This window comes from Choloepus didactylus, chromosome 10 (assembly GCF_015220235.1).
Source record: "Choloepus didactylus isolate mChoDid1 chromosome 10, mChoDid1.pri, whole genome shotgun sequence".
Taxonomy (NCBI): Eukaryota; Metazoa; Chordata; class Mammalia; order Pilosa; family Megalonychidae; genus Choloepus; species Choloepus didactylus.
In genome coordinates this window covers 58,031,548-58,034,211 of record NC_051316.1, presented here as the reverse complement: position 1 = coordinate 58,034,211, position 2,664 = coordinate 58,031,548, and the positions used below count along the sequence as shown (strand labels likewise).

At 39.2% G+C, this 2,664-nt stretch overlaps 1 pseudogene; it reads right to left on the bottom strand.

Moving 5' to 3' along the window:
- Nucleotides 1–355: 355 nt before the first annotated feature.
- Nucleotides 356–2,246, bottom strand: LOC119545204 (annotated as a pseudogene).
- Between the last annotated feature and the right edge of the window lie 418 nt (nucleotides 2,247–2,664).

The following is a 2,664-nucleotide window of genomic DNA, read 5'->3' as shown; positions in this document are numbered from 1 at the left end:
TTTATTTCGTTTCATTTCGCACCCCCCTTTTGGTCAAGAAAATGTTCTAAAATCCCACGATGTCAGTATGACTGCACTTTTTTTTTTTTTTTTTTTTTTTTTACAAACAAGATTTAATAATGCTCACAAGAATAGTTTGCCCCCCAAACAGGAAAACTGCACATGGTTTTGTTTCAAAAGGTTACAAATTCAGTGCTTGAAAATCCAGCAGGTAAGCAGCAGGTCTAATAGAGTCTGTTTTTTGGAACTGTCTGCTAGCAAAATCAGTAGGACTGTGTCCAGGAAACCTGTTTTCAGGGGATGGGGGAAGGGTGCTGTTTACATCCAGTACTGCACTTCTTCCCTTCAGCTACCTTCAGTACTGCCTGTTCATCTTCTTGAATTTTTCATAGTAATAATCAATAATCATTGGTGGTCTTCTCGTTAGCAGGACGCTTGTGGCTAGGAGGGGACCGCTCAGGCTCTGGCTTCTCCGTGTCACCCACTCTCAAAGGCCAGGCTTTGGGTTCTTCTTTATTCCTCCGTATGGGGGCATTGAGCTCCTCATGATAAAATCCGTTGTGTTGCACATAATTTACAGCCATGTTAGTGGGCACAAAGGACGTCTCACTGTCTTTCTTCTTGTTCTGCTATTCTGCCAGCAGATGGGCCTTGGCATCCTCCATGGAAATGATATTTTTAATTTTAGCATTGATGCCAAGGTCCACCTCAGGGATGCCACTCAGCATCTGGTTGGAAAGCATTGCTTTGCTTTTCTTTGCTGAGGAAACATGGATATTTTCTGGTAGTTCATAAAGACAATCCTCCTCATTCTTTGGCTTTATTTTCTGTTCCTCGTGTTCCACAATCCCTTTCCTCTTCTTAAGCTCTGTTTCAATATACTTCATCATGTCTGCATTCTCATCCCTTTGGTTTGTTTCTGCAGAAAATGATGTCCCCAGGTGGAGGTCTTCCTCTTCACTAATCTTATCTTTGCCCCTCTCCTTCAGTTTCTTCATGTCCACCATACCACCTGTCTTCATCTGAAAGGGATCATCCACTAGAATGGCCTCTTCCTGCACCTTCTCTCCCACCAGCAGGGCCACAACACTCACCCCATTGAGCCTCTTCCTCAAATTCTGTACTTCTTGGGTCCCTTCCAGTTTTAATCGAACCACCTCTGAGTTCTGCTCATCCTCCTCCGACTCTGAGCTGGCCTGGCGCCGGCGAAAGGTCTTCCTGGTGGCCGGAATGCTGGCACCGAAACCCCTGGAACCACACTTTTTAAAATAGACCTTGTTCTGTCAGAAAGAGCAGTGCTTTGGATAATCCAAGAGTTGAATTCCAGTCCTGATTTGCACTGGGAGCTATTAGGCAAGGCCATGTACCTCTAGGAGTTTAAGTAATGCCTGGATGCTGTCTATACATTTGTTTCTGCCTCTAAATATTATGCTCCACTGTTTCTTCCATCAGAGATTTTCTATATAGACTATAAAAATCAAAAGAAAATAATTTCTGAGCTTAAATATATTTAATAGCTCAAAATGCTTCTCTCACAATCAGCATAATGGCAACCAGGAAAAAAAAAAAATCTTATCGCAGAAAACTTAATTGAATCCTAAATTTTAAAAGGAAAAAGAGGCACTTCCATCCAGCAGTACAACATACTAGATTCCTGGACAGCTATCACAACTGGGGTAATAAAACAAAATTGAAGAATTTAAAAGATCATCATGTTTAAAATATTTTAAAAATATTATAAAGGAGATTTTGTGCTGTGACAAAGCTTGAGAACATCTTCTTGACCAAAAAGGGGGTTGCAAAATGAAATGAAATAAAGTTTCAGTGACTGAGAGATTCCGAATGGAGTCGAGAGGTCACTCTGGAGGGCATTCTTATGTACTGTATAGATAACCCTTTTTAGGTTTTAAAGTAGGAACCCTAGGAACCAAGTAGGTATCAGAGAACCCATTTGGATGTCATTAATTTGAGCTTCCACTTAACTTCCACTTAACTTTCCCTCAGGGACTAGAGACAGGATTTAAAATCCAGGCTATGCCCACATTGTGGAGACTAATTGGAGGATTCTTGTGTAAAACCAAATTTAAAAGACTATTCTCACCATGAGGGTGAAAAAGAAATGAACCCATTGGGCAGAGAATTCTAACAAGGGAATTTTCATCTCTTTACCTTGGTATTAGGTGAAGAGGGAAATAGTTATCCACTAATAATTCATGACTAAGAGCCAAATTTGTTTTAGGGTCCATACTCACTGTATGGAAAAATAATAATATAGAGTGGCCTCAGAAAGGTAATGAGTACATGAGATGGACAAAAGTAAACACAAATGTTCTTGGTAGAAATTCTTGATCAACCTAGGTGTCAGAGAATTCCAAAAGCTAAATTTCTAAGAGATATTACTGGCTCATCATCAAAGATTCCAAAAGAACTCAAGGCAATAGGGCAAATAAGTCATCCTGGGATAAAGTCAGCAGAAATAAGGAAACAGAATCATATGCAAAATCCTTCAGATTTTGAAATTTGTAGTCATCAAATAAAAAGCTATTCTTGTTAATAGGTTTAAAGAAAGAAAAAAGAAGTTTGAAAATATGAACAATATTAATTTTATAGAGACTCTGAAACAACCAATGTACTTTGAAAAAGAAATGAATAGGATATAAAGAA